This window comes from Schistocerca cancellata, chromosome 3 (assembly GCF_023864275.1).
Source record: "Schistocerca cancellata isolate TAMUIC-IGC-003103 chromosome 3, iqSchCanc2.1, whole genome shotgun sequence".
NCBI classification, from domain to species: domain Eukaryota; kingdom Metazoa; phylum Arthropoda; class Insecta; order Orthoptera; family Acrididae; genus Schistocerca; species Schistocerca cancellata.
The window spans coordinates 274,154,326-274,173,865 of record NC_064628.1 but is presented as its reverse complement, the minus strand read 5'-3'; the positions used below and the strand labels follow the sequence as shown (position 1 = coordinate 274,173,865).

The window sequence follows — 19,540 nt, the reverse complement described above, 5'->3', positions numbered from 1 at the left end:
GGCGCGGAACCCTGCTGTAATTCTTGCGGGGGATAACATCATATAAGAATGAAACTCCCCCCTGCGAGCAAAGGCGTGTGGGACCAGGATATCCGCAACAGTGTTAGGAGGGCGAGCGGCTGTGCCACCACAGTCACTATCTGCTACTGCCAGTACAGACGTCTGGCTGCTGAAGTGTGGCTGTATTTGGGTCACTGGTAGAAAGGCGCGGAGCCCAGAGAAGAAGACACACTGCCAGAAGACTCAAACTCGTAGTGGCACTTGCTGGCCCACACCACTGTGGTGTAGTTCTCTCGTAGTTGATGCTGGCAGACCGCGAAGACCTCACCTAGAATTGACACGCATTTGAACTGGTAAGAAGCTCTTTTGTTGTGCCGATGTACTGCTTCTAGGAATTATAGAATAACACATCTCTGGGTAGAGATGAAGGGACCATCTGGTTTGCCTTTCAAGAGCCCCATCTTTCCTCTGCATCATTATGATTCCAGTGCTCTATTTGGCTCGCCTCGCGTTGTGTAAACTATTGCTGCACCCACAAGGTGCTTACGATGTTTTCAATTACTGTGGCTGCCATTTACTACATTGAAGCCCAAAAACTAGTGATTACACAATAACAACTCCCTCTTTCGGAGTCCCCTCCTTCTCGTCTCTCAACCCTAGATGGGTGTGCAAAAATACTCGGCATCCATGGACAACAATAAACAGCATTTAGGTAGCATTTAGGTTTTTCTTTGTAATTACTAGGCAACTTGTATCACAAGTTTCAGAGGCAGTGAATATACGCCACAGCTTTAGCCTTCTGGCTCCTATTTTATCTATGCTCAATGTTGCTGTTGTGGTCTTCAGTCCTGAGACTGGTTTGATGCAGCTCTCCATGCTACTCTATCATGTGCAAGCTTCTTCATCTCCCAGTACATACTGCAACCTACATCCTTCTGAATCTATTTAGCGTATTCATCTCTTGGTCTCCCTCTAAGATTTTTACCCTCCACGTGACCCTCTAATACTAAATTGGTGATCCCTTGATGCCTCAGAACATGTCCTACCAACCCGTCCCTTCTTCTAGTCAAGTTGTGCCACAAACTTCTCTTCTCCCAAATCCTATTCAATACCTCCTCATAAGTTATATGATCTACCTATCTAATCTTCAGCATTCTTCTGTAGCACCACATTTCGAAAGCTTCTATTCTCTTCTTGTCCAAACTACTTATCTTCCATGTTTCACTTCCATACATGGCTACACTCCATACAAATACTTTCAGAAACGACTTCCTGACACTTAAATCAATACTCGATGTTAACAAAATTCTCTTCTTCAGAAACGCTTTCCTTGCCATTACCAATCTACATTTGATATCCTCTCTACTTCGACCATCATCAGTTATTTTGCTCCCCAAATAGCAAAACTCTTTTACTACTTTAAGTGTCTCATTTCCTAACCTAATTCCCTCAGCATCACCCGACAGTCTGAGGGTATTTCGCCTGTCTCATACATCTTGCTCACCAGATGGTAGAGTTTTGTCAGGACTGGCTCTTCCAAGGCCGTCAGTAGTACTAATGGAATGTTGTCTACTCCCGGGGCCTTGTTTCGACTCAGAGCTTTCAGTGCTCTGTCAAACTCTTCACGCAGTATCGTATCTCCCATTTCATATTCATCTACATCCTCTTCCATTTCCATAATATTGTTCTCAAGTACATTGCCCTTGTATAAGGCCTCTATATACTCCCTCCACCTTTCTGCTTTCCCTTCTTTGCTTAGAACTGGGTTTCCATCTGAGCTCTTGATATTCATGCAAGTCGTCCTCTTTTCTCCAAAGGTCTCTTTAATTATCCTGTAGGCAGTATCTATCTTACCCCTAGTGAGATAACCCTCTACATCGTTACATTTGTCCACTAGCAATCCCTGCTAAGCCATTTTGCACTTCCTGTCGATCTCGTTTTTGAGACGTTTGTATTCCTTTCTGCCTGCTTCATTTACTGCATTTTTATATTTTCTCCTTTCATCAATTAAATTCAGTATTTTTTCTGTTACCCAAGGATTTCTACTAGCCCTCGTCTTTTTACCTACTAGGTCCCTAGGTCCTCTGCTGCCTTCACTACTTCATCTCTCAAAGCTATCCTTTCTTCTTCTGCTGTATTTCTTTCCCTCATTCCTGTCAATTGTTCCCTTATGCTCTCCCTGAAACTCTGTACAACCTCTGGTTCTTTCAGTTTATCCAGGTCCCATCTCCTTAAATTCCCACCTTTTTGCAGTTTCTTCAGTTTTAATCTACAGTTCATAACCAATAGATTGCGATCAGAGTCCACATCTGCCCCTGGAAATGTCTTACAATTTAAAACCTGGTTCCTAAATCTCTGTCTTACCCCATCTTCAGCGACGATTCCAGATCATCCAAGAAAGACATTACAGCCTCAGTAGACTTGCCTAGGAAGGAAATGATTAAATTGTCGATGGCTGGGTCCATCTGAGGACTACGCTGTTCGATTAATGCTAACTGCTTATCCTTCCCTCTCAAGTTGTGCACGTTATTCTGTATTATCCACTCACAAATACGCTACGTTATCACGTGAAGACTGCAACGCCTCTTGCTGGGAATTACTCCGTGTCCCAGATTGTTACAGTACACAGTTGAGTATAACACAGCATCAGTCACAGCTCACAGTGTCATAATTACATTAACTTAAATCCTTTGTCTCATCATGGGCCACCTTGGCATTGGGCACTGCCTAGCCATAAGACCCAATCAGTGTCACACTAACGCCAGTGACTCAGGACATGGTACACTGCGCCCAGAATATTACATTGGAGACCCCTTACAGATAACTACAAAATTATGGCACCTCAACCGGATCTAACGACTCCACTGCTGTAACCTTTAAATTTCGACAACAGTGCGCCTTGATCCCATCTCCTCTGCACACGGAAGTAGAAACAAACAGTTCGTTAAGTCACCTCACTCTGCAATAAGACTGCCAACTGTGATTGAGACATCATACTGTTTGGAGACTGATTCTTCTGCCACATACTGTAGTGGCCGAGGATGAAGAGCAACTACTATGGAGGGTTGATGTCCAGTGTTAGGTCGTAGCGTTGGTCCAGGTCATTAACAGCTCAAGAAAACAGTATCAGAAAGTCGAACACTTTATTGACATTCATGCTGCTAACTCATAGTTCTATTATCCGGCGGCCAAGCCTCCTTTAGCCTTTGATGTGGATGATCCGTGGAGCACTGATGTGGCCAGTTATCAGCCAGAAGACCAGCAGTGACTTCGGCAACCAGGAATGGTGACACCCAAAAGCCCACTCAGCAACGCTTGCCTCTGCTAGGCAAAGTGTTGTTGCTTGTGGTAGGCACCAGCGGCATGCTGGAATTCTCGCAGAATTCTTGTGAAAAGAGGTACGTGGAGCCAGGACGTCCAAATCTGCGTGGAACGGCGAGTGGCTGTACCACTCCAGTCTGGATCTGCTGCCCCCTCCCAGCCCCCCTCTCCCAAGGCAGGAACCCGTCTGTTGCTGAAGTGAGCCTAGTGCCTCATCTATAGTAGAAAGATGCTAAGTCCAAGGAGAAGGACCTAGTCCTAGGGAATGCTCGGATGGGGTCGGTGTCTCAAAGTGGTGGTGACTGCTTGCTGACCCAAATCGTTCCAGCACCTTGCGTAGTTCTCTCGTCGTAGCAAGTACTGCCGAAATGATGGAACTGACGGGTATTTATACTGGTTAGAAGGTCATTTTATGTGCCAGTGTGCTACGCCTGGACATGTACAAAATCACAGGTCCATTTCTCGATGGCGTAGAAACCGCCCAGCCTACCTGTTGCGTCTTCAGGACTACAGTGCCCCGCCTGGCTCGCCTCGTAATGAATAAACAGCTCTTTTGAGTCAGCAGGCATACCAATGATATTGCGGCCACTGGCTGCTTACGGCTTCTTCATATGAAAGGTAATGGAGACAGTATCTGAGCTGCCAGTTTCCACAGTAAGCCCCAAATAATAGTGCCAGCGCCACAAAATGATGAGGCTTGCAAAGGATAGTCCCCTATGGACAGACGCATTACAACAGTTTTCGGACTGAAGAGGTAGACAGTCCATCCAACGCTAAGTAGCACATTTGGGAAAATGTTTCATCCAGCAAACTCCACAAGCAGTCACGTTCTCTGGTCGCAATTTTTATCCACGCATTGAAGACCGATTGCAAAAGTTTGTTTACAAGTGGTATGATGTCTTCCTCTACCTCTGCAATCACCCACTGGTTTTCACAACAGTGCTGATCTGGGGATTTTTCCACCTTCAACAAAAACATGTGCTTGTCTGCAGGCTAGTCACCTATCCACTTGGTGTTCACTCACCTGCGGGCGACAGGACGGCCTAACAAACTTCGAATACATTCACCAAATTTGCAGAAGGTGAGCGAGACTACTTCTGTTAAAAGGCACAGCCGCAAATGTGGCTTGCTCACTCGGCTGCATATGTTCATGCAAAGGATACGAAGTCGCGGAGTGTGTAGGACCAATGCATCCTTTATGCTAAGCTTTCACTGAGGCACGCCGCTTTCTCCGAATTACTTGCAGTGTATGAGACCTGCGCACTCACTGACCATCGTCTACAGCGCCGCGAAGGAATATGTTTTCTGGGCTCTCTCAGTGTTTGTATTTGAGTATGGAAGCCTATCTTCCGCTGCAGTAGTGTGAGACAGTGAAGAAATGAGTGAGAGTCATGGGACTGTTGTTACAGGCATATTGATTGATGAACAGGAAAACAAAAAGAAAAGATAAGGCAACAGTGTTGACAGCAAATGATACGATCATGGTGAGTATCATTCTCCATTTTTGGATTTGACGAAACATGGTACAGTACTTTTTCAGTGATATTAAATAATATTGAATAGGAAATGTTATGCAAAATTATATTTATTTGGTCACGAACCGGCTTTCGGCTTGTTATCTCATCTTCAGGTGACATCCTAAGAAGCCGAGAGGCGGCTCATGACCAAATAAATATAATTTTGTTGAACATTAGGACTCCTTTTCCTTTTTAATATTATTGTCACGTTCTGTCAAGCTCTGACAGAAAATGAGTTAATATTATCAGTAACTCACCAGAATTTTACATCTCTCCCTGATAATCCTTTGTACGTACACATAGTTAAAAAATTCTGTTACTCCAAACGCGAGACTGTTACTTACTTTACTCTTTATAAACGCACAGAATTCATTTCAATCATTTTTCACTTATCTAAGTAAGGGGCATCTTTGAGTACAGGTCCTGCTTCAGAAACTACATTGTGAAACACCATTGGAGAACCACTTTCTCGAAACCCCGTAATTGACTCCCATTATGATGTACAGGTTTGAAATTTGGCTCAAAGGTAACTTACCTCTGTAATTGTGCAATGGTGTGGCGCCTGCGACGTCGCTATCTAGTTCGAACATGCTTCAAACAGCAATACGTCGACAAATGCGAAAAAAGGACCACAGCTGGGAAGCTGAAGTGAACTGTAAGGTTGGTTAAAGATGTCACATTGTCGTAAGAATTCATTACAAATCTGTTCAATGCCATCGTGGACGTTTCACATTCCCTCTTACCTACATTTCACCCATTCTTTAGACGCCTCTGTGATGTAGGTCTGAATGGTGACACCCAGAGTTGAAATCACGCGGTTTTCTTATGGTTAACCGAGAAAAAGATTTCCGACACACCGCAGGTTCAGAATCGACAGAAGAGGCGTAAAGGGTGCCAATGATACCGCCCGACGCTGCTGACACACCCAGACGATTCAGACCATCTCCAAAGACTTTGGGGGGCTGTATCAATACGAACATGGTCGCAAGTGCAAGACCACGAAGATGGCACGAAGCGTACTACCTTCTTCCATACGAAAATGATTAACATCTCACCGTCACTACACAAAGTGGATAGGAGTAGCCCGCATTCTGTACGTAAGGAAATATTATACAGCATATTTCTCATTCAGAAACCGCATTCGACTGTTGATTGTTGATTAGAAGGCTCGTGTGATAATGAAAAACGACTAACAAAGTTTCTGAATTCGACAGCGGCATGATTACTGCCTATCAAGACCATTTGGTGGTACTTCTGCTCACATTGGTTGGTATCTTACTATTGTAAAGTGAATCTGGGATCGATGTGTTCGGGAGAAACATACTCACGTCATGCAGTATCTCATTGGCTACAAAAGAGTAACGCCCAAGAAGTTATGTATACCGCTCGCTCGGCTGAAGGAGTAAGGTATACCGCTAACTCGGCTGTGTGTGCTCATGCTGCCACGTCACATACGTTGAGCCAGAAAAGGGGCACTCTTACAACGAGACAAATATTCACACGGATATCTTCACGGAATTTGGAGTACCATGAGCTATTAGCATGGCATCATTGATGCCAGTTCCCTAGATGCGGCACCACCAAACACCACACTGAACACACGAACGACAGCTCGTCGACTTGTCAGACGAGGCCCGATTTGCTTATGCCTTTACGATGAACATGCCTGTGTACGAAAGGTCCGAGGGGAACGGACGTGGCCATATTGTATTTTTTATCATCATGAAAGTCCAACATTTGGCGACCACCTCTGAATTGCAGAGACAGTAGTGTGGACAGCAGGCGTTACACTTACAGTGTGTTAAGGCCGGTGTCAGATCTCCACGACGTATCGTTCAACAAGATAAAAAAAGATCGCATGTTGCCCATGCTATGTTGGACTGCGTCCCTACAGAGACTGTTTGGCTACTGCCTTGACCAGCACGTTCTCCAAATCTGTAACTCACTGAAAACATTGGGTGGTGTGTTGCCACGAGACTGGCATGCCATCACTTGGCGGGCACTACGACTGAAAGCTGTCATAGAGTCCTTTAAGTGAATTTATTAAAAAATATAACAATGAAATACGTGTCAATATGGACTCTTTAGAAATACACTCCTGGAAATGGAAAAAAGAACACATTGACACCGGTGTGTCAGACCCACCATACTTGCTCCGGACACTGCGAGAGGGCTGTACAAGCAATGATCACACGCACGGTACAGCGGACACACCAGGAACCGCGGTGTTGGCCGTCGAATGGCGCTAGCTGCGCAGCATTTGTGCACCGCCGCCGTCAGTGTCAGCCAGTTTGCCGTGGCATACGGAGCTCCATCGCAGTCTTTAACACTGGTAGCATGCCGCGACAGCGTGGACGTGAACCGTATGTGCAGTTGACGGACTTTGAGCGAGGGCGTATAGTGGGCATGCGGGAGGCCGGGTGGACGTACCGCCGAATTGCTCAACACGTGGGGCGTGAGGTCTCCACAGTACATCGATGTTGTCGCCAGTGGTCGGCGGAAGGTGCACGTGCCCGTCGACCTGGGACCGGACCGCAGCGACGCACGGATGCACGCCAAGACCGTAGGATCCTACGCAGTGCCGTAGGGGACCGCACCGCCACTTCCCAGCAAATTAGGGACACTGTTGCTCCTGGGGTACCGGCGAGGACCATTCGCAACCGTCTCCATGAAGCTGGGCTACGGTCCCGCACACCGTTAGGCCGTCTTCCGCTCACGCCCCAACATCGTGCAGCCCGCCTCCAGTGGTGTCGCGACAGGCGTGAATGGAGGGACGAATGGACACGTGTCGTCTTCAGCGATGAGAGTCGCTTCTGCCTTGGTGCCAATGATGGTCGTATGCGTGTTTGGCGCCGTGCAGGTGAGCGCCACAATCAGGACTGCATACGACCGAGGCACACAGGGCCAACACCCGGCATCATGGTGTGGGGAGCGATCTCCTACACTGGCCGTACACCACTGGTGATCGTCGAGGGGACACTGAACAGTGCACGGTACATCCAAACCGTCATCGAACCCATCGTTCTACCATTCCTAGACCGGCAAGGGAACTTGCTGTTCCAACAGGACAATGCACGTCCGCATGTATCCCGTGCCACCCAACGTGCTCTAGAAGGTGTAAGTCAACTACCCTGGCCAGCAAGATCTCCGGATCTGTCCCCCATTGAGCATGTTTGGGATTGGATGAAGCGTCGTCTTACGCGGTCTGCACGTCCAGCACGAACGCTGGTCCAACTGAGGCGCCAGGTGGAAATGGCATGGCAAGCCGTTCCACAGGACTACATCCAGCATCTCTACGATCGTCTCCATGGGAGAATAGCAGCCTGCATTGCTGCGAAAGGTGGATATACACTGTACTAGTGCCGACATTGTGCATGCTCTGTTGCCTGTGTCTATGTGCCTGTGGTTCTGTCAGTGTGATCATGTGATGTATCTGACCCCAGGAATGTGTCAATAAAGTTTCCCCTTCCTGGGACAATGAATTCACGGTGTTCTTATTTCAATTTCCAGGAGCGTAGTAACGTACAAATCTCGATTTACACAATACAGTCATATTAATATGACCACCTGTCAAAAACCTGAATAACCACATTTTGCAGCACGGACCGCTTCGGACGTGCAGGAAGAAAGTCAGTGAGATTCTGGAAGGTACCGACAGGCATGTGGGGCCATGTCAACTCCAGTGCAGTGGCCAGAAGGGCTAGGTTTCTGGTGTGAGGAGCTGCCCGATCGAGATGGTCCCACAGTTTCTCGACTGAATTTAATTCCTGGGAGTTTTGTGGTCAGTGGAGCACGTTAAACTCACCCTGACACACTTCGAGCCACGCTCGTACACTGCGAGCTGTGTGGCACGTGGCATTATCCTGCTGGTAGATGCCTTCGTGCCGAGGAGAAACAAACTGCATGTACGGGGGGACATGGTCCCTAGGAATAGAAGCATACTTGTGTTGATCCAGAGTGTCTTGCAGAAAGACGACAACATCCAGAAAATGCTACCGGAACATTCCCCAAATCATAGAGCTCCCTTCTCTGGCCTGGACCCTTCCGACGAGTGTTCAGGCTGTTTGCTTTCAGAAGTTTCACGACCGATGGAGCATAAAACGTGATTCATCTGAAGAGGCCACCTTTCGCCTCTCCGTGGAATTCTAGTTGCAATACTGACGTGCTAATTCCAGCCTTCGTCGCTGATGAACACCAGTCAGCATTTTTTTATTATTATACCACTAAAACAGTAAAATGAGTAGCTCACAATGAAATGACATAAATAAGGTGACAGTTATGGCACTCATCAGTTACAGCGTTCATAGAATGAGGAACGATATTAATTTTTTAACAGTAGCACAAATTTAGCAGCTTCATCGATTCGAGAGGCATTTTCGCTGTCACCTTCAACTGGTGGGAGTTCAGAATCCACATTATATTTTTCTGCAGCCTCAGGATCCTTTTCATCAATTCCCAGACTCAGTTTAACCATTCGGTGTATCCTTGATGTATGTCCCTTAGTCTCCTCCAGGGTAAATTATATGGGTAGAAGAACAGTATCAAACAGCAACATCCAGAAGTCCTTCACTGCCTTACCATTTTTATTAGTGTCAGTCCTCTAACAGCATCCTTAGGGAGCTCAAGATCTTATTTTGTAACAGATACAAGATATTTGCCGATATATTATTGTATCTGCTGTACTACTGATTTACTTGTCGTGTGTAACTTGTGAGGAAGCTTAGGGTCGGGAATGCGCCGCAAAAGTATTCGGGCATCTCCGCGGCACTGCTACTTCTTCGTGACCCAATCCATCCCCTTCCCACGAGGAATCCCCGTGTCCCTAATCTATCTTCATTCTGTTGAAGACAATTCGGAATATGTTACCATATTTCTTATTGTGGTTCGGATACTTAAATGTTTTTTTTCGGATTCAGTTTCATATACATTTTGCATTCAATATATCCATCAGTGTCCATCACTTCCAATATTATCAAAAATAACCAAAACACTGCGTTATTTTGCGCCTTTCTTCTGGTCTCTAGAAAATGTTAGTCGGTGCATTGTTTGCTGAAGTTCTTATTATTTGAGCCACTTTCTCCCTGATCCACCTCCAGTTGATAATGTGATCTCCACACGTTTACCGATGAGACACAGTATCGACAAAGTTGCATTTACTGCAGGCGTTAGTGTGAATTTAAACCGATGGCAAAGAGACGCTCATTACTGCTGATGATGTTATTGACTACCTTGTAACAAGTGGCTCGCACATCAGATGAAAGAACATCACTGCTGATGTTTTTCCAGACTACAATGTACGCTTTTCCAGCACATTTAGTTTCTATGTTAGTTTTACTTTCGTGGTTCATTCTTTCTGCTAAGATCGTCTTTGCTGTAATGTTTTTAGACTTTACAAGTTTTTTGCTGAGGTAGCTTCGTTCAGGATAAAACTCCCTAATATGTTTCAGAATAAAACTTATTTTTTGTTTATTGAGCGGCGATTGTGCACTTTCCCGCCTGACAAAGTCATATAGTTTTACTGTAATGTATCCTGGATTGTTACACTTTATGCTCAATGTTAGTTTGACATACAACGCCATCGCCTTAGACTAGATGTCAGTTAGCCCCATTCCTCCATTGCTTGGATCCAACATTTCCGTCTTAACAGGCACTCGAAACAGTTGCCCTCTCCATAAGAACTTTGCTAAGGTTGACATGATCGTCTTCGCCAACAATGATGGGATGGGGATAACCTGTGCTACGTAGTAAACCTTGCACAAAATATACGTGTTGACAAGCAGTACTCTTTGGACATGGTCTATGTTACGTTGACAAATTTCAGTCAAAGCTCCCTTGATTTTTCTTGCCTCCTCCCGACACTTTATTGCAATCATTTTTAAAAGGGAAATTGTCAATACTATTCCAAGAGTCTCGTGTTCAGTAACATGGTTTGCCAACACAATGCGCAAGTTAGCAAACTCGGAAATTTAGTTTTGTTTTCATTTACTCTCGAACCTGATGCGGAACAATATTTTTCATGTGTCATCTCTAGTTGTAACACATCAGCGTGGTCTTAGATGGCCGGCCGGTGTGGTCGAGCGGTTCTAGGCGCTTCAGTCTGGAACCGCGCGACCGCTACGGTCGCAGGTTCGAATCCTGCCTCGGGCATGGATGTGTGTGATGTCCTTAGGTTAGTTAGGTTTAAGTAGTTCTAAGTTCTAGGGGACTGATGACCTCAGATGTTAAGTCCCATAGTGCTCAGAGCCATTTGAACCATTTTTTTTTATGATTATGCCTGCATCGTCCACATAGGACCTACCACGGTCTTTATTCCTTGAAAGGCAATGCCTGTCACTCTATGCTGTAGCTGTCTCAGGAAAGGTTCCAGCGATAAAATGAACAGAAGAATGGATAAGGGGCTTCCTTGGGTAACGCCTCTTTTATTTCAGTTTATTTTGTCAGTTGATAGTTAATGGAGATTTGCGCAGTAACATCTATTTCTATATTCTCGATGATGTCGATAGTTTTGGCAGAAGTCTATGCGGCACATTGTCTCTATCAGGTATTTGTGGTTAATTTGATCACAAGCTTATGAAAGTCTATGTTACTTGTCTGTGTTAGCACAATGATATCGCGGCTGAAAGCCGCAGTTTCTAAAATCATTCTTCTAAAAGCATAGGTCTACTGCTGGCCTATTATGTCAGCTGTGCATAGTATAAAGCGATTAAGAATTGCTCGTGCTATAATTTTATAATCCGAATTTGTCTCCTATTAGGGTTCAGAATCATTTCTACAATTCAAACGGCAGTCCGTCAGGTCCTCCAGATTTCCTAGCGGACGAGCTGCGCAAGATTTCCAATATATCCTGCTTGGTGATGTCCGAAGAAATGTTCTCATCGTCATCTCGCGATATTCGTGGAAGATGTGTGCCAAAGAGCTCATCATATTCATCTTCGTTTGTTTCCCCCAATGCATACATGCTTCCATAGTACATGGATATCTCTTTAATTATTCCCGTTTGGATCGTGATTATGGTGCCATCATCGAGTTGAAGTTCATCCATGAAAATTCTTCTACTCTTGTTGTGTCTGACGAGCTGGTACTAGGCAGCAGTCTCATCTTCAATAACCGACTTTGCTTTGGATTTTATCTTAAGTCCCTACAGTTCCTTGTGTTTCAAACTTATTAACTTTGCTTTTATTTGCTTGAGGTCTTATAATCTTGTAGGAACTGCATCTGTCTGATCATGGAGGTCCATTAGCACACTAAAGGAGAATTCTACAGTTTATTTCTTTTTTCTGGCCTTATCTATACTAAAAGATAATAAATTTCGGTTCCGCCAACCGGGTCCACTATTCTAGCACATGGAAAGTTGTTCAGCGAACGGAGACACATTTCCCAAGCTCTGTTTAGGTCATCTTCTAAATCTTCTTCTCATAATCCGAATTTGTCTCCTATGCTGAAGATTAGATGGGTAGATCACACAACTAATGAGGAGGTATTGAATAGAATTGGGGAGAAGAGGAGTTTGTGGCACAACTTGAGTAGAAGAAGGCTAGAAGAAGGGATCGGTTATTAGGACATGTTCTGAGGCATCAAGGGATCACTAATTTAGTACTGGAGGGCAGCGGGGAGGGTAAAAATCGTAGAGGGAGACCAAGAGATGAGTACACTGAGCGGATTAAGAAGGATGTAGGCTGCAGTAGGTACTGGGAGATGAAGAAGCTTGCACAGGATAGAGTAGCATGGAGAGCTGCATCAAACCAGACTCAGGACTGAAGACCACAACAACAACAACAACTTAGTATCCAATATCATTAATAAATTTGAAAGGGCAGTTAGTTAAATAGTTAGATTTTAATGGATTCTTACACTTCGGTCAGTTGTGGAGTTAAATTTATGCAGGTAACAACGCACTGTGGCCGGAAAAACTAACGGAAACAGTTTCTGTTTTCAGCACTTTGTCTGCTAAGTTTTCCGATACGTAAATTCTGTCAATCCTACTACAGGAGTTCGCAACAACATGAGTGAAGTTCACATTTTTTGGATTTTTGTTTCCCACACATCGTTTAGTTTTAAGTCGGCAACAAGGCCTCTCAAGTCAGTTGAGTAACTAAAGCTAAGAATCTGATCCTTACGATTCAGTATACAAATAAAATATTTCCCTATTATATGTTGTAGGGGGTTTTTTCTCAGTAAATATATTACGCTTTCTTTAAAGAATGTAGCTTTTGCACCTCTTTTAGTGCTAGCAGAAGGTGCATGTAAACTGACAATAGCAACTACTGAAATATTTATTCCAGTACTCCACCCCGATTCTAAATTATCAACGTTATGTGCGGGGATGCCTTATCTAACTAAAATGAGCGTCCCAACGCTTCTTTCAATGGATATGTTGCGAGAACCAACATAACTGGAAATATTTAGTTGCGGGGACACCACTTTCTGCAGTAGAGCAACGTCGGTCCTGACTCATATAGAAAATGTTTCAGAGCAGCTATTTTTACATCGGACTGTATCCTGTTAATGTTCAACGTGGTAATCGTATATTACTGTAACACTAGAGAGTGATTTTTTTTTTTTGGTCTATCATTTCATGCCGGATCCTTCCTGGGAATCTGACTGGTTTGCATTTGAACCGTTCTTTTTACTTTTCTTACAGTTTGCAGTGACACTGGCCTTCACCTAATGTTGTTCCGCCCACTCCCTGAGCAGTTTTCCATCGAAGGCGGCGTCGGAGAATCTGAGGGGCTGTCCTGTATCAGAATCACGTCTCCCGAGCGCGGCGCATACGGAGTTCTTCCCATGTCAGGTCACTTCTGCGGTCACATTCGTTTGCACTTTGTTTGTTATCGCTGTAAAACTCCGCTTTTTGGCTTTGGGGTTTGGGCGGTGACGTCGGCTGTTGTTGACAATCGCTCGATTCCTCGTCATGTTTGCTAACAGCTGCATCCACGGGTGAGTCTGTTTGCATTTCGCGACACGCCCTTACTGCAACGCAGGGTTGTGGCGTCAAACGGGCCCGCGCATTGCCAGCTGCTGGCAGGTACTGGACTGCAGAATGAGGTTGTGACGTCACTTCGACCTGTCCGGTTGACGGTGGACGGTACCCTACTCAATTTGTCCACTGATACACTTAACTCAGAATTTGAATCTATGCTAACAATATTGGCGAAAATTATAGTTTTGTTTCCTGAATGTTAACAACAGCATTCAGCGACAGGTTCATTTCATCTCTACTACTGCCGTCACAAGTTCGACGTCTCTTGTTAGTGACGGTACTACTTTTCGCAACCGGATTGTCTACAGTGTCTCTCCTAAGTAAAGGTGGAAAAACTTCAAGAGTATGAAACTTTCTGGCAGATTAAAACTGTGTGCCGGACCGAGACTCGAACTCGGGACCTTTGCCTTTCGCGGGCAAATGCTCTACCAACTGAGCTACCCAAGCACGACTCACGTCCCGTCTCCACAGCTTTACTTCTGCCAGTACCTCGTCTCCTACCTGCCAAACTCTCCTGCTGTGGGGACGGGGCGTGAGTCGTGCTTGGGTAGCTCAGTTGGTAGAGCACTTGTACGCGAAAGGCAAAGGTCCCGAGTTCGAGTCTCGGTCCGGCATACAGTTTTAATTTGCCAGGAAGTTTCATATCAGCGCACACTCCGCTGCAGAGTGAAAATCTCATTCTAGAAACATCCCCCAGGCTGTGGCTAAGTCATGTCTCCGCAATATCCTTTCTTTCAGGAATGCTAGTTCTGCAAGGTTCGCAGGAGAGCTTCTGTAAAGTTTGGAAGGTAGGAGACGAGGTACTGGCAGAAGTAAAGCTATGGGAATGGGGAATGAGTCGTGCTTGGGTAGCTCAGAGGGTAGAGCACTTGCCCGCGAAAGGAAAAGGTCCCGAGTGAGAGACTCGGTCCGGCACACAGTTTTAATCTGCCAGAAAGTTTCATATCAGCGCACACTCCGCTGCAGAGCGAAAATCTCATTCTGGAAACATCCCCCAGGCTGTGGCTAAGCCATGTCTCCGCAGTATCCTTTCTTTCAGGAGTGCTAGTTCTGCAAGGCTCGCAGAAGAGCTTCTGTAAAGTTTGGAAGGTAGGAGACGAGGTACTGGCAGAAGTAAAGCTGTGGGGGTGGGCCGTGAGTCGTGCTTGGGTAACTCAGTTGGTAGAGCACTTGCCAGCCGGATAGTCCATGACTGCAGCGCCTTAGACTCACCAACAGTCAACTGGTTTTCGGTCACAAGGTCAGCCAGTGTTAGTCTTATATGCTGTTCTAAATTTTTCTGCAGTACAAGCACTTTTTTTTACAGTTTTTCCAGTGATACCCACTTTCATTATGTATGTGGCTAGTCAACGTCTGTCCTTTGTAGCCGGCCGAAGTGGCCGCGCGGTTCTGGCGCTGCAGTCTGGAACCGCGAGACCGCTACGGTCGCAGGTTCGAATCTTGCCTCGGGCATGGATGTGTGTGATGTCCTTAGGTTAGTTAGGTTTAACTAGTTCTAAGTTCTAGGGGACTAATGACCTCAGCAGTTGAGTCCCATAGTGCTCAGAGCCATTTGAACCATTTTTTGTCCTTTGTAAATAACGAGCGCCTTGTAACCACAAACCGAAACATGAGTTGGGATATTTTGTTTGACACGCATGTCGACAGACTGAACACTATTAAGGCATAGCAATCTATGCTGGCGCTACCATCGTTGATTACGATGTTGCTTGATGTCTCAGTACTTAGATAATACGTCCTTTAAGCAGCAGTTTTCTGTCTCAGGGGACAAATTAAATACTTTGTTTATAATAAACAACAGCATTTGAAATAGACACTGCATTCACCGAATTGTCGCGATGGCGGAGTTCAGCTTGTCCTTCAAATTTCTGTAGACTCCGTTCCAGCACCAACGGGGAAAGCAGTTTCACAAGAAAATGATATTGCTCCAAGTCGTAATAAACAGTGTTAGTCTGATCCGAAGTAATGCCAATAACATCAACAATCCGTTTATGGATCACCAGTGAACTTGGCGGAACATTATGAGTTACTTTGTCAAATCCAAATCTTAGAGTAAGCTTCTTGGGAAACATGGTGGCCTTTTCAGTAGTTCACAGCAGGCGAAAACAAGTGAACTAAAAGACTTTACTAACACAATCACAGTCTTACACTAGACTGTAACGCACAGAACGAATACAAATTCGCGACGTCCAAACAGAGCAGCACCGTGCCTGAAGCTCCAAAGCGCGTCTGCAGAGCGCGGCCGCAGTTGCTGCTATTCTGGTCCCAGGCAAACGAAACTTTTGTGTCAATTCTTTGTCGAAAGGCCATGAACGACAATGGACACCGCTTAAAGTTGAAACTATGTTGTCTTTGTATGTCCATCTTTTCAGAGATGGTTGCGAGACTCGGCTGTTCGATACAGGATGTCACGTGAAATACCTTTCAGAAGTCTAGTTTCAAAGCATATTTTATTCGGCTACCAGATTCGGCGATTTACTACGCCATCTACAGTCCCCTGACCGACGTGTAGTTGGTTCTGGGGCCTGAAGATTGAGTAGTAAATCGCAGAAACTGCTAGCCAAATAAAATAAGTTCGGAAACTAGACGACTGAAAGGTGTTTCATTTGACATCCTGTGACTGCACTGTGTGCATGAACCAGGCGCCTGTTGCGGAGGCTCATCACTAGCAACGTACCCTGGAGGGTCGTTGAGTGGACACTGTTGGTAGCTCCTTGGTTCAACTGTTCGGTCAGTTGTTCAACAGTTGCACGTCTGTTCGCCCGTATACATCTTCACAGCCGTCGTTCACCCCTGTTATCCATGGCCCGTGGTGCATCACAGCGGCCTCGGTGCTGACTTCGTATAGTGCCATTTTGCCGTGGACAGTGTACTTAAATCATGCGAAAGGCTTACAGACTTAGCCGTCTCGGAATTCCTTCCAGCCATGACCCGAAAGCCAATGATCGTGCCCTTTTGGAGTCAAATGTTGAAATGTGTGTGAAATCTTATGGGACTTAACTGCTAAGGTCATCAGTCCCTAAGCTTACACACTACTTAACCTAAATTATCCTAAAGACAAACACACACACCCATACCCGAGGGAGGACTCGAACCTCCGCCGGGACCAGCCGCACAGTCCATGACTGCAGCGCCTGAGACCGCTCGGCTAATCCTGCGCGGCTTTTGGACGTCAGATAAATTGCTCAGTTTCAGCATTAGGACAACCGCTGCACTGATTTCCGCGACCCGACCCCCCCCCCCCCCCCCCGCCGCCACGAACGCTTTATATACACGCCACTGCTACTGCTGCCAGCTGCCTTCTGTGATTGGTTATTGCTCGGTGACCCTGAACACAGTCGGTGTTCACATTAATCTGACTGGTCTGTGTATTGTTCATTTCAAAGTCTATGATGAGGTATAGGGTTGTAAATATTCGTACTAACGAATCAAGAGAAGAAAAGATTTATACAGTGTGGTCCACTGATAGCGACCGGGCCAAATATCTCACGAAATAAGCTTCAAACGAAAAAACTACACAGAACAAAATTGTCTAGCTTGAAGGGGGAAACCAGATGGTGCTATGGTTGGTCCGCTAGATGGCGCTGCCATAGGTCAAACGGATATCAACTGCGTTTTTTAAAATAGGAACCCCCATTTTAATTAAATATTCGTATAGTACGTTAAGCAATATGAATGTTTTAGTTGGGCCACTTTTTTCACTTTGCGATAGATGGCGCCGTAATAGTCACAAACATTTGGCTCAATTTCAGACGAACAGTTGGTAACAGGTAGGTTTTTTAAATTAAACTACAGAACGTAGGCACGTTTGATCATTTTATTTCGGTTGTTCTAATGTGATACATGTACCTTTGTAAACTTATCTTTTCTGCGAACGCATGCTGTTGCAGCGCGGATACCTGTAAATACCACATTAATGAAATAAATGCTCAAAATGATGTCCGTCAACCTCAATGCATTTGGCAATACGTGTAACGACATTCCTCTCAACAGAGAGTAGTTACCCTTCCGTAATGTTCGCACATGCATTGACAGTGCGCTGAAGCATGTTGTCAGGCGTTGTCGGTGGATCACGATAGCAAATATCCTTCAACTTTCCCTACAGAAAGAAATCCGGGGACGTCAGATCCGGTGAACGTGCGGGCCATGGTATGGTGCTTCGACGACCAATCCACCTGTCATGAAATATGCTATTTAATACCGCTTCTGCCGGCCGAAGTGGCCGTGCGGTTAAAGGCGCTGCAGTTTGGAACCGCAAGACCGTTACGGTCGCAGGTTCGAATCCTGCCTCTGGCATGGATGTTTGTGATGTCCTTAGGTTAGTTAGGTTTAACTAGTTCTAAGTTCTAGGGGACTAATGACCTCAGTAGTTGAGGCCCATAGTGCTCAGAGCCATTTGAACCATTTGAATACCGCTTCAACCGAACGCGAGCTATGTGCCGGTCATCCATCATGTTGGAAGTACATCGCCATTCTGACATGCAATGAAACATCTTGTAGTAACATCGGTAGAACATTACGTAGGAAATCAGCACACATTGCACCTTTTAGATTGCCATCGAAAAAAAAGGGGGGCCAATTATCCTTCCTCCCATAATGCCGCACCATACATTAACCCGCCAAGGTGACTGATGTTCGCCGGCCGGAGTGGCCGTGCGGTTCTAGGCGCTACAGTCTTTAACCGAGCGACTGCTACGGTCGCAGTTTCGAATCCTGCCTCGGGCATGGATGTGTGTGATGTCCTTAGGTTAGTTGGGTTTAATTAGTTCTAAGTTCTAGGCGACTGATGACCTCAGAAGTTAAGTCGCATAGTGCTCAGAGCTATTTGAACCATTTGATGTTTCGCTTATCGCAGCCATCGTGGATTTTCCGTTGCCCAATAGTGCATATTATGCCGGTTTACGTTACCGCTGTTGGTGAATGAAGATTCGTCGCTAAATAAAATGCGTGCAAAAAATCTGTCATCGTCCCGTAATTTCTCTTGTGCCCAGTGGCAGAACTGTACACGACGTTCAAAGTCGTCGCCATTCAATTCCTGATGCATAGAAATATGGTACGGGTGCAATTGATGTTGATGTAGCATTCTCAACACCGACGTTTTTGAGATTCCCGATTCTCTCACAATTTGTCTGCTACTGATGTGCGGATTAGCCGAGACAGCAGCTAAAACATCTACTTGTGCATCATCATTTGTTGCAGGTCGTGGTTGACGTTTCACATGTGGCAGAACACTTCCTGTTTCCTTAAATAATGTATCTATCCCGCGAACGGTCCGGACACTTGGATGATATCGTCCAAGATACCGAGCAGCATACATAGCACACGCCCGTTGGACATTTTGATCACAATAGCCATACATCAACACGATATCGACCTTTTCCGCAACTGGCAAACGGTCCATTTTAACATGGGTAATGTATGACGAAGCAAATACCGTCCGCACTGGCGGAATGTTGCGTGATACCACGTACTTATACGTCTGTGACTATTACAGCGCCATCTATCACAAAGCGAAAAAAGTGGTCCAACTAAAACATTCATATTTCTTTACGTACTACACACATATGTAATAAAAATTGGGGGTTCCTATTTAACAAAATGCTGTTGATATCCGTTTGATCTATGGCAGCGCCATCTAGCGGGCCAACCATAGCGCCATGTGGTTTCCCCCTTCAAGCTAGACGAGTTTCGTTCTTTGTAATTTTTTCGTTTGATGCCTTTT

General features: G+C 45.5%; 1 protein-coding gene and 1 non-coding gene across 2 annotated transcripts in view; one reads left to right on the top strand and one right to left on the bottom strand.

The window, feature by feature from the left end:
- LOC126176255 (octopamine receptor Oamb-like) overlaps positions 1-19,540 on the top strand; it is a 356,106-nt gene that overhangs the window by 151,267 nt on the left and 185,299 nt on the right. The gene's annotated exons all lie outside the window — the stretch shown is intronic.
- Trnas-cga (transfer RNA serine (anticodon CGA)) lies at positions 14,192-14,266 on the bottom strand. Its single transcript has one exon. It is a non-coding gene; the product is annotated as a tRNA-Ser (tRNA).